This window comes from Brassica rapa, chromosome A02 (assembly GCF_000309985.2).
Source record: "Brassica rapa cultivar Chiifu-401-42 chromosome A02, CAAS_Brap_v3.01, whole genome shotgun sequence".
Taxonomy (NCBI): Eukaryota; Viridiplantae; Streptophyta; class Magnoliopsida; order Brassicales; family Brassicaceae; genus Brassica; species Brassica rapa.
The window spans coordinates 19,712,698-19,725,573 of NC_024796.2; the positions used below are offsets into that span (position 1 = coordinate 19,712,698).

The 12,876-nt window shown below is 30.2% G+C and overlaps 1 long non-coding RNA gene across 3 annotated transcripts; it reads right to left on the reverse strand.

Moving 5' to 3' along the window:
* Positions 1–256: 256 nt before the first annotated feature.
* Positions 257–12,821, reverse strand: LOC108870438. Of its 3 annotated transcripts, none has more exons than XR_004455451.1 (4): positions 3,122–12,821; positions 2,289–2,581; positions 2,028–2,210; positions 257–1,940 (listed from the first exon to the last, which is right to left on the reverse strand). It is a non-coding gene; the product is annotated as an uncharacterized LOC108870438 (long non-coding RNA). The 3 variants fall into 3 exon arrangements; XR_004455450.1 differs by lacking the exon at positions 3,122–12,821 and having other exon boundaries at positions 265–1,569; positions 1,818–1,940; positions 2,289–2,594; XR_004455449.1 differs by lacking the exon at positions 3,122–12,821 and having other exon boundaries at positions 919–1,940; positions 2,289–2,594.
* Positions 12,822–12,876: the final 55 nt, after the last annotated feature.

Sequence of the window (12,876 nt, forward strand, 5' to 3'; positions counted from 1 at the left end):
ATTTTATTTTTTAATGAGTTCAAAATTGGTTTCTCATCTATTTGATAGTGGTTAATGACAGTAGTATATTACTTTGTTTTGAAGTTGTTTAGATCAAAGATGAATAGCATAAGTGGCTTCACTGATTGACTCAATAAAAATAGAATAAATAGCTGATAGTTGTACCAAAGTAAATATAATTGACCGTAAAACATAAAATAAAATTGATGTTCCAAAAAAAAAACACGTAAATGCATGTGTTTGTGTTGTGATTATCTTGTGTGGTTGTTTGATATTTGTGTTATTCACATGTGTATTTTGTTTTGCTGATATTGTATTTTTTATGAAATGTGTTTGTTGTATTTGATAATGGCGTGGATATAAAAGATTGTATTACTATGTTCTGATTCTACATGTAAAGAATAATAACTATTCTGGTGGATATATGTTTGGTTCATAGTTGAACTATTATGTGTATTAATAAAGTATTATATAACATGTTTGAGACTGAAATATATTAGGTATCAAAATATTTGTTATCATGGAATGCATCATCCATGAAGCATGTAGTTTCTTTGTTGTATGGTAATATCTTTACAATCGTTGAAAATTGGTCATTCCAATTTTTATTTTTTACGGTTGAATCAATACACTGGATTCTGAACCAAAGAATATTAATAGATCCAAATTGGGATTAGACCAATGTAATACAACAAAGAGAACTGATATTCCAAATGCGACAAAGGTTGCAAGTTCGCAAGAAACTCCCTCATCATTTTAGTTATTTTATTTGGTATTTTTCATTATTATATATGTATTTATGTAATTTATTTACATAAGTTTTAGTTGTTAAAAAAAAGTTGATGCAGCTTAAGATATTATTGGCATAGTTTGTAGTCTTCTTGAGACAGCAATGCAATTTGAATATCTTATTAGAAACTAAGCATACTTTGCTGTATTTTGTTTTGTTGTTGCTCGATACATAAGTCAATTTTACAATCATCTTGTAAGAGATAACATAATGAGATGTCCTGGTGAACAAGATTGTGTTTATTAGCTTCATAGTTTTTTCTTTTTTTTCAGCAATTATGAAAATAAAAAGATATCTTGATTTGGTATCGCTTGTTTTGCAAGTATATATGCGCAAGCATATTATGCTAGACTTGTAACCTTTAAATAGAATGTCGAACGCCTCAGTATGACAAGAAAAGACTTAAGCAAAATTTCTTAACAATTGTGATCCGGTAAAATTATGGATACCATATATGCTTACATTGAAAAACTAAACACAGACAGGACATGATGAGATATTATAAATTTTAAAAGGGTTGATAAAGCATTATTTACGAAGAAAAAAATTTGTGATCAAATAAGGCATCTGCCTGGAATTAAACTATTTGTACTTTCTTGGGTGGGTTCTCACTTTTTGGTGGCAGTGTGTTGGTGGGAGAGAAGCCACCTACATTTGGAACACTTTTTATTGACCTGGATCACCAACAGCATGAGAAGTGGAGGTGTTTAAGTTTAATCTCAAAGCACCACTCCCGTACAACACCAAAGCACACAGCACATCAGAGCCAGAGACAACGGCTGCGTTTTGAAAAACATGTGGAAAAGTTAACGCTAGCATCACATTTGGAAAATATTGGGAATAATAGACAAACCGCCAAATCATTGTGTCAATTATCATCCCAAAACAGTGGCTATGAAAGGAAGAAAAACACACCAATGGTTCTCATTTTACTTTACAATCAGAAAAGAAATCCTTTGGTTATGATGTTTAGTAGGAAATTATAGCCTCAGTACCGTCAGTGAGCATTAGTTTACTTGAATCATACCATAACGGGAACTTGACGAAAGTAACAATGAGTTAAATCTGTCTTGGATGCTCTTGACAGCATGATCAGCAAATGATTGTACTGAATCATCTCGTGGAACTTCCCTCCAAGATTTATGATCATCTGTCCACAAAACCAAATTTTCATGATCATAATGTTCCTCAAGATTAATCTGTCTTGCATACATACATGTAACTTTTGTAGTCATACCTTATTTGCAGCCAAGATAGGAGGGAGTAATGGCAGGGGCATTATCACCGGCATAACTCCTTGAAGTTCATCCTTGGCTTAACCCACACTGTTGCTTCATAAAGTTTCTTCCTCCTAGCACCAATGATCTCCATGGTCAGATGTTTCAACGTTTCTGCTACAATTTTTTCTTACAACTGCATTCTATGATTTTCAAAAAAAAAAACATCACTCAATAATCAGATCTTGTTATGTCAGATTAGAAGTGAGAGGGAAACGTACGATGAATAAGCACATGGTCCAAACATCAACATTAACACCAGAATCTACAGATACAGAGGTAACAACGATGACAGTTATATAAGTCAACAGAAAAAATGAAGCATCCAATCAATAAGACATAAGCACTTTCTCGTTACCTTTAAGATGGAAGCTTCTAGTGTCTTGGTTGTTTACAGCAATAGTATCACGAATGGCACACTTGCCAACAACTGTGCAAGTTCTCCAGACAATAGTAAGAAGCGTAACGGAAGAGCCAGCGAGCAAACCCATTCCCACAGAGACTGAAACAAACACTATCAAACATATAAATTATACTCCCTCCGTTTTTTTAATATAAGTCGTTTTACAGCTATACACGTAGATTAAGAAAACCATTAATTTCTTATATTTTCTATACAAAAACATCATTAATTATTTACCTAACCACAATTCAACCAATAGAAAAATATAAGATATATTACCATTGGTCATACAATATTAATTATTAATAAATTTTACATAGAAAACCGAAAACGACATATAATTTGGAACAAAAAAGTTTCTCTAAAACGACTTATAATAAAAAACGGAGGAAGTATTGACAAACTCATGAAGATTCAATACTCATCGAGAAAGAAAGAGCAACTATTAAAACTTTACATGAAATAGAAGTTATATTGACACGAGAAAAGACCAGATCGACTCATTGACTAAATTAATATTCACGGTTAATGTTTCAAGAGAAAAGTTATAAATTAAAGTATCATAGTCACTCACTATTTGATTCGCAGAACCAAACAAAGTTTCACCATTTTATATCTCAAAATTCAACAAAGAATCTACCTTTCACCTACCCATAATAAGCATAGCATCAGGGAGTACTCCGAGCATGGGAAAAAACAAACCACTGACGATTCAAGGGCCAATCTAGAGAAGAAGCTCACTTCCGGCAGATCGATATGTTACCGCCGTGAACATGAGAAACCCATAAACCAAAAGCAAAAACACGTTACCAAGCGCCGTCTAAGTACACGGCATGAACCCCATAAGTCTGTTCACAAGCTTCCTCTTTCTCTTCAGCCGAGACCACCGTCTTGATAACCGATACAGAGCAGCCAAGACTTCTATCCTCGATTCCATCGGATATGCAACCGGCCGAAATTGATGAAGTTAATAAGCGAAGGAAGAAGAGAGAAAGAGAGAGGGGTGAGTGGTGCAAAAGACGTAAATGATCGGATTAATGTAGAGATAAATGATAATTGCAGCCGTTACGCAAGCGTGATCAGGAGGCGGTGTCATCTGAAGGGTCAGGCGGTTCTTCTTTGCTATTCTATCATCGACAACAAAGGTACCCTATTAACTTATGGGCCAACTTTAGAGAGTATAAAAGCCCATTGCATAAATCAGTTAAACAATCTTCATCGAGAAAGCACTTTGAGATAGTTAAAGAATCGTAAACACGTGGCATGCTTTGCCCTTCTCTGGAGAGTGACGTGGCAGCAGGAGCAGGCAGACAAGTCAACTTTATATATATGGGCCAACTTTAGAGAGTATAAAAGCCCATTGCATAAATCAGTTAAACAATCTTCATCGAGAAAGCACTTTGAGATAGTTAAAGAATCGTAAACACGTGGCATGCTTTGCCCTTCTCTGGAGAGTGACGTGGCAGCAGGAGCAGGCAGACAAGTCAACTTTATATATAAAGATATTAAAATATATGGGATTACAATAATTAAAATTCGTATTACATCTCCCTACATAAGATGTAAGAGTGAAGTACAGGAAAACAAAGTAACCACAACTATCTTCCTCTCTTTCATGTGTTATAAACTTACACTACAAAAAAAAAATTCATGTGATATAACTTGATCAAAGAAAAACTTACACTACAGCAGAAAAATTTACCAAAAAACATATATCAATAATTTACAAACTACATCCAAATCATTTACATCATAAATTTTACCGTTAAACATTTATAGTTACAGTCCAATCAATCATCCACATTCTCTGTATAACCTAAACTCTTCAGTAATTAATCAACTCTAGATAATTAAAAAATAAAAACAATAATTCCGTGACAGAGTTTTTAATTTGCAGATTAAACGAAAAAATCACAATGAAAAAGTTGATTATTTATATAACACCAACAAATACCTCTGGAATTCATATAGAGAACCAAGGAAATTATAAACAAACCATAACAACACAAGTTTTACTCCTCACTCTATCACTCAAGTAACAAACCTGGGAATTAAAGAACCGATCACAAAAGTATATTAAGGAATACATTGCTAAAAATTAGAAGAAAAATGTGTATATATATATATATATATATATATATATATATATGTATAATCTTCTATAACTAAAAAACAATGTTCAAATCAGCTTTTTACAATTTAAACTCAAATTATAACTTTTATTACTTTTTCAATAAAATAGTTTGAAGTACAATGTAAAAATATAGTAAAACAATTTATGCATTGTGTGGGTTGAAAAACTACTAAATTTAGATGGTGATATCTCATACTTTCCTGGTAACAACCTAGAGATTTTTTATTGCCAAACCTCATTTCAAGTTTAAATGTTCATTCTTTAAAAAACTTTACAACTGGATGTGGTAAGACAATCAGTCATACTGCAAATATTCACCTTTGCAATAAACAAGCTGTTGCTAAACTTTTTGTTAAAATAATAATTTTATACATGAATTAAATATCATTAATATTATTAATTTATAGATTTTTTTACTGTATTCATGTTGCTATATTTGATTTACCCGTCCAAACTTCTACTTCATTAAGTATATTTTCACGTGTATTAATATCTTAAAAAATATACCAAAATGCTCGATGGTTGGGTTTAGTATTAAGTTGAATGTTTTTTATATTTTTCACGTTAGTCTCATAAATAATGTTATTTTTAAAGCTACACACTGCCAACTTTCTTTCTTGTGATTTTTTTTTTAATTTTTGTGTTTCTCTAAATAAATCTACAAACCCCTCATATCACTATATATGCTTTATTTCTCACTCTTTCTTTTTTGATGTATTCAAAAATTCTAACTCTAATTCGCTTCAGAATTTTTGTGCAAATATTAAACTTATATGAAAGATGTGTTTTAAATTTAGTGTCAGACCAATGGAAAACATCAACTAACACATTAACTAAAGGACAATCCGCGCGTAGCGCGGCCAGGGATCTAGTATATATATATCGATGGTCCTTGTGTGTAGGTTAAATAGAAAATCCTAACTGATTTATTGTCAAACGTGATTAACACGTTTTGTATAAGGAATACATGTATTCTGAAGTTATTAATAAACATTCTTTTAGTTTTAATAGCTCAACTTATTTGGTTAGTTCCGATTAGATTTTTAGATTTGTATCATAAAAGGAATATTCATATATTTAGAGTTGCTTACAAATAGGCATGTGGAATATGAAAAACCGAGTTAATTGTAATTAATGAATATTGGTTCTTAAGGAAATTGTAATTAATGAAAAAAATCGACTCATTTCCAATTATTTGATAGTATATATTGAGAAGGAATATTCCATAAATTAGGTAAGTGCATATCTATATTATTTCAAAGATTGATATCGGAGGTAATTGCTTAAACATAGGATCTGTTATGGAATATCATTGATTTTAGTATTATTTTTGAAAAACCGAGTTTCAGATTATGTAGTTGGTGATTATCGGTTCAAATGTAATATGTACACTTAGGTTTAGGTCTGGTAATATTTTACAGCAAACTGGGATCAAATTCCATTACATAACCAAACTTTAGGCTGAAATTTAAACAATATTGATTTATTGGTGGTTATGTGAACAATTGACTCGAGTTGGTTTATTATATATGTAAACAGGTTGGTTTAATGTAACAATTGAAGATGTAATCAAAGTTGTCGGACCAACTGAAACCGAGGTTCGGTTTGGTAAGGAGAGGTCTAATGTCATTTTCTAAATATGGATATACTAAGTTATATGTATTTGGTTTAGCTTGGTTTTATGTAACGATTGAAGATGTAACGAAAGAAATCGATTTTGGATGGTTTATAGCAAAATGACAAAAATCCCAGTGGCATTCTTTTGTAATTATTAGGGCTGGGCACGAACACTCGTTATTTGCCTTATACCCGCTACTTGACCCATACCCGTCTCGTTTTTTCAAGTACTCGTCGTTGCCAAGTCAAGTATCAAGTCGTTGAGTTTTGCTACTTGCAAGTATAAGGCAAGTAACAAGTATAACAAAAAAAAGTTACGACTCGCCTTGATATTACTCCTTACTTGTTTTACGGCTGAAAAAATGATAACTAAACCATAAAAACCAAAACACTAAACATATATTTCTTTGTTGTAAGAAGTAAACAATACTTTCTTATTGAACTCCATCTTCTTCTTTTTTATATTAGGCGCAAATATTTAATTTAAAATAACTCTCATATTTTTACCAAGTCAAGTAAATAAAACAAACTTTAATAACCTTCTCTAGTAAAATATTATTTATTAGAAACTTGGAAATATATCCAAGTAATTAATAAATACTTGTAAGTAGCAAGTAATCGAACAAGGCAAGTAACTTGCAAGTAACATATTTTTGGACAAGTACTCGAAATAAAAAGTGCTCGTTTCCAACAAGTCAAGTACAAGTCCAATAATTCATTACTCGTTCAAAGCAAGCCAAGTATCAAGTATACATAAAAAAAGCAAGTACCCCCCTTGCGCTCATCCCTAGTAAAACTCAGGGTTAAGTACTATTTGGTACTCTTGTTTTAATAGTTTAGATTATAGATTTCCTTAATCGAATCTTGACAAAATAGATTTCATAAACGCTTGAATATATGGTTAATGCTAAGAATATTTACCATTAACAATGTAAATTTTTTTTACGTATATAAAAATGAAAGTAAACACATGCGCGGTTGCGCGGGTCAAAGTCTAGTTTCCCTTTAAAATATTTAACATTACTGTTTTTATCTTGACAATGATGGTTATAAACTATAGCGAAAGGCTAATTTCGATGCCACATATCAATTTATCAAGTCATTGTATTTATTTTTGTCTTTTGAATAAGTTGGATTGAGAAATTAGGAAAGAAATTTTTACTTACCTTAAATTCTTCCATATGAATAGAAAACACTTGCCATTCTGTTGGTGTAAACAATATTTTCATCGGTTAAGAATAATTTGTTGCAAACACCATTTTTTTAACATTATAGGTCTTCATACACTTCACCACACAAATGAAAGCTTTACATCCTCTATGTAAAGATGATAGACTTCATTAGATATCCATGGCTTCCTTCATGCTGTCAGTTAACCTTCTTTAGTACAAAACCATCTCTATTCTGTAAAAACATCTTTTTTTTCATGTTCCATCCACAAAACACCACATGATATCTATCATATTTACACTCAGGTAGGGTACACTATCTTTTTGAGGTGGAATTAAATCCTTGACAACCTTTAAATCTTTTAATTGTATTTCAGTCCATAACGCTCCTTCGATTTCATCGACGAGCATTATCTTCGGTGGATTTCCATTTTTATTATTATAAACCTTTTTAATTCTGCCCTTCCAAATATACCACAAAATCGTGAATAAAGCTTAAGTCAGATACTTTAGATAACCTCCAAATTAGATAATTCATATTTGCAAAAAGCGATGGATTTAGAAAAACTCCCAGGTTTAAAGAATTTTTTGATAGTGTCCAAGTTTTTAATGTTGGAAGACATTTAATAGAACATGATTTATACTGAGTATCACATTTTATGCCATGAGATCTCATTTTTTTGTAAAGGATGGCCTACCCGAAATTATTTGCTAAGGAAAATGCCTTAACTTTGATGAACATTATAACTTCCAACAAAATGCGAATCAATTCTTTGCATCACCATCAAATTCTTGAACTAAACCCTTATCTGAATTTTTTTTTTGTTTTATAACCTGTCTGTATACCTTTCCGACACCGTAAAGTTCCATCCATATGAATCTGGATTAGCAAAACGACTAAATGCCATACTGTAAATAATTCTAACATCATCCGGGTGTATGTATTCATTGAGTAAATCTACATTCTAAGAAATACTTACCGGATTAATCAGATTTTTTACCCTAAAAGCGGGTTCAAAATTGGTGTTGATGTTTTGGTGTTGCTGACCTTGGCGAGAAGCATGAATCTAAGATAGTTCCATACTGAGATGTGAAGTAATACTCCTCCATATTTAGGAAGGGAAATATGATTTTAATTGGATCAAGAAGATCTGATTTCCTATAATATATTCCTTTAAAAACTTTCGCAAATAAAAAATCGAGTTTGTTCATCAATCTTTATAGTTGTTTAATAAAGCAATATTAAAATCTTGTAATTCGCGAAAGCCAATTTCCTCATTTTATTTTTCCCTACACATAGTATCCCATTAAACCAATGAATACATGTATGATTCCCGCTGATACTCCACTTAACAATTTTTTTATTTTTTTTTGTTGTCGAAAACATGACATAACATGGGTGGACATAGCTGATAACACTGATTTCGTAAGTACTTATTTTCTTCTTTTCGTAAGAAATTGAATTTTCCAACTTTTCACTTTATTGTTGATCCTTTCATTGAGAAAACCAAAATGTGTGTCTTTGATCTACCTAAATTTTCTGAAATCTCTAGATAATATGTGCTTTACTCATGTACATTTTAGTTGCCATAATTTTTTCTTTGCACGAATTGTTTATTCGTAACCCGTGGAACATCTCTTGGGAAACTGAAATTTTATCCAAAATTAATTGTCTAGTGTCAGATTGCGTTTCCATAATTTTTGTATGTAGTAACTTTAAATATTATTTTCAAATATAGATATACATATATTAAATTATTACATTTATTTAATATTATTTAAATATGTTGAAAATATAGTTTTTTTTTCTTATAATAGTACTTGAGAAGTTTCTCATTTATAAATAATATTTTAACAGATTTAGTCACATGAATGCTATTAATAAATTGAAGTTTATATGTGATATTTATAAATATATTTTAATTACATATAACAGATATATATATATATATATATATATATATATATATATATATATATATATATATATATATTTTACTAAAACTTCTTATTTTAAAAAAGTTGAACTTTTAATAATTATTTTTAATTAATAAATATTATAATGAAAAAATTTATAAAACTTGATTAAAATACCATAAATTTGGCTATCATTTTTTAAAACTATCTTTAATCAAATATGATACATTTATAAATTTAAAATCAAAGATGACACATTTATAAATTTAAAATCAAAGATGACAAATTTATAAATTTAAGAGGATCAATTTAGTTATTTTATCACAAATTTAAAGTATTTATAAAACTATTAATTTTTAAGGGTAAATTTGTAAAGTGGTATCAAATTTAAAATAAAAAAATTGATTGGGTTTAGGTTTTAGTAATTAAGGGTGAGTTGAGCTTACAAACATATATAAATGTTTTATACTATGAACCACATGAACATCAATTCACTGCTGTCTCACGTACCAGTTGCGCTTCCGGGATGGCGTGGGGATGATTCTGAAATGTTTCAGAGATAGTGGGGACGGTAAAGGTTTTTAGGAACTGTGTATTTAGGTTTTGGAAATGTGTCTGAAATGTTTATGATGTAAACCTAGTATCATTTATGTAAAAGATTGATCATTTACATTTAATGTATTTTAGTTTTGGAAAAATTTGAAAAAAAGAAACACATCTTTATATAAAGGATTAGGGTTACAAAATTTTAATCCATCTTCTCTTAATCTAAGACAAAATCTTATTCTCTTCATCTTCTTTCTCAATTGTCAATTCTCACGTCTAAGGAAAACACATTAAGAAGTACTATTACAAATTATGTTTTTTGGTTTGTTAATTTTTACGCTTGTGTGTTGTTTCAAGTTTATATATGCTTCTCATGTTTCATCTTTCTCAGCTTACGTACAGATCATACTGTTACGTTTGTCTTTTTATTTTGTGTTTTAAGTAATATGTATTCTGTTTTGTCTATATACAAGCTTCTCACGTTTTTCTTTTTTCTTTCAGGTTAGTATATAGAAAAACGTGAGAAGCTTCTCATGTAATATGTATTGGTTTAAGAAACATTGTGCAATAAGCAACGTGGAGAAGAATGAAGCAACATATGAAAAATGCAATTGGATAACAGATGTTTATGGAGATACATTGCAATAAAAAATTTCATGAACCACAAGCGGAATTCAAGCTCTCATTTTTGCCACCTCGAGACATAAATCCCTACATTAATAGCATGTCTAATTCCATAGTAATCTTTAGTAAATGATCTCCTCTCAAATTATTTGTAGTTGCTGATACACGTTTTACTTCTATCATTGTGATGCTTAAGAGACTGAAGCTTATCAAAAAAGACCGTGAAGCTATGGTCATAAGTGAGAAGTGGTCTACTTATAGAGAAGATGATGTGGGGAAAGCAACTTTCTTTAAAGGTAAGATTATTAGTGATGATAAGGTTTTGTGACACTGAAAATACATGCCTTCATTTGGTATATGAGATGTGGGATTCTATGATTGAGAATGTGAAGTTTGAGATATATAAGAAACAGAAACGCCCAACGTTTGAAGTTAGTCTTTTCTACAAGGTTGTTTATGAGATTATAATGGCTCGTTGGGCAAAAAACAACACTCCTCTGTATTGTCTAGCTCACTCTTTAAATCAAAGGTGTATGATTTTAAACTATGTATTTTTTTTTGTTTCGTTGCCTCATATAAAACATGTTTTTGTATTGTAGATTGTATAGTGATGAATGACTAAGTTAAGATTCTACGAAACTTGGTCCACATAAAGATCCAGAAGTCTCGAGTGAGAGAATGAAATGTTTTCGAAGATTGTTTCTGAATATTGATGATCGTCTTTGTGGATGAATATGCTTTGTTCTACATGAAAACTGGTCATTTAGAGGATTTAACATGCATTTCAGTGAGTTTACCATGGATCCCAAGAAGTGGTGGGCCAACGTTGGTGCCCAAACTCCTTCCCTACAGATTTTGGCTTTTAAGTTGCTTGGACAGCCTAGGGTATCTTTATGTGCTGAGCGTAATTGGAGTAATTACTCATTCATTCACTCACTTGGAAGGAATATGTTGAATCCAAGCCGTGCTCAAGATCTAGTTTTTATCGACAACAATTTATGTTTTTTATCAAGGAAATCTGAACAATACGAAGAATAAAAGACAAAGATGTGGCATGTTGGTGGATATAATTTTGATTCTATGGAAGATATGAGATATTTGGAGTTTCTAAGTCTTTCACCATACGAGCCAGAATTGGAGAATGAATTGCTTCATGATTAGTTTATTTTTTTATTTTACTAAGATATTATAGTGATGTTTTATTTTATTTAAGATATTATAATGGTTTTTTATTTTATATGAGAATTATGATTTGGTATTTATATGATATATAAATATATATTTATATTTATATATGTACCCATGCTCTATTCATATACATAAATTATAAGTTTAGCCGTTTCTCATCCCCGCTCCATACCTGTAGATGTCCCCGTATCCGTTACAGTGCGACATAGATTTTATAAATTATTTTAAAAAATTTATAACAGTTAATTTAATATTTTAAAGATAAATTTTAAAAGTGGTATTAAACTCGTAGCAAAATTTAAATATCCACAATTAAAATCCCCCCAACCTTTATAAATTTCATAAGATATATTAAGAGATATTAAACTTCTATACAAATTATAATTTCTCTGAGTAAAAATCTATCAATAAGAAATGTGAGCTGATAAAAATGTATTTTTGTCAATTGGATTGTACTGTGTAACGATTTGAATTTTGCACCGTAGAAATTTTTTGTCAACTTGCACCATATAATTTAAGTATTATGCTTATACTTTTTATTTTTCTTAAATAATTATACGGTGAAATCTTGTTCGATGCAGTACCGGCCCGGAGGGAAAGCGGTAGAAGCATTGACGTACGGCCTCAGGTTTATAAATAGTTTTCTGCCTTCAATATCGTAAAATATCTAAGTGGTTACGTGTCAGGGAGACTTTCTTATAGTGCAGGTTCAAACCTGCGCAAATGCCAAAAAAAGTTTTTTTTGTTATTTGCAAAAAAATCGTTTAAGGTATACTTTTTTATGCTTTTCTGTAATAGAGGAAATAAAATATTCTTTATAACTAATGGTAAAATTAATTTACTTAGTTTAAACAAAAAAATTAATTATCTAATGCTAAAAGAGAGAAAAAACACACAAATTACAATCACTAGTCTTCATCATCATATGATCATCATATTCTTCTTCTTATTAGTGATACACCTATAATCTATACTATTATTTGCGAAGTAAATTTTTGGAATCGAGCTCTCACGTTAAAAGTTAGAGTGGTTAATATCGTTTATACCCTTAATGAATAAAATGTATAATTAAATTAAAAAATAAAAACGAAATTTTAATTTATTTTATTAGATAAGATTAAAATTAATAATAGTAAGAATTATCCAAAATCTAAAAATATAATTTAAAAAAAAAATAATTTCTGTATATATTGTATTGTTATCTGAAAAAT